Below are 639 nucleotides of genomic sequence, written 5' to 3'. Positions count from 1 at the left end.
CGTTTGGTGTGTTCATGTGATTATGCTTCGCCTTGTAAATGTGTAAATAAACGGCTTTATGCATGTTTGCTTCCCTAGAAACGAGTTTTGCAGCTCCAGGGCCATGGGGTAAGATGAGCCACCCTTCACTGAGTCAAGTCACCTTTATTTATATATCGCTTTTTACAGTTCAGATTGTTTCAAAGCAGGTTTACAGAGATAACAGGAAAATAACGTTGTAATATTGTTAAATATAAAATTAAATGTCCCCAACTAAGAAAGCCGAAGAAAAGCGACATTGGCGAGGAACCGAAACTCCTTCAGTGACAGAATGGAGAAAAAACCTTGGAGAACCCAGACTCAGTCAGGGGCCAGTTCTTCATCAGATCTGGATACGGCCTGGATCCGGCGGACTGCGGTAAACCTCGGGATGAACAGACTAATATTAGCGTAGACGCCATCCTTATGATGTAACGAGTACATCAGGATTTATGAGAAGTGTTCCTGGTTCCGGCTGATCTAAACTATGCAGCCTAATATTGAATTATAGAAGTCTATAGAGTGTTATGTGAATGCTAGGTCAAAGAGATGTGTTTTTAGTCTAGATTTGAACTGACAGACTGTGTCTGCTTCCCGGACAATGTTAGGAAGATTGTTCCA

Source organism: Siphateles boraxobius, unplaced genomic scaffold, assembly GCF_051911475.1.
Source record: "Siphateles boraxobius isolate OS27281-9 unplaced genomic scaffold, OSU_SipBor_1 278, whole genome shotgun sequence".
Classification (NCBI taxonomy): Eukaryota; Metazoa; Chordata; class Actinopteri; order Cypriniformes; family Leuciscidae; genus Siphateles; species Siphateles boraxobius.
The sequence above is the reverse complement of the archived record's forward strand: the minus strand, read 5'-3'. Positions refer to the sequence as shown.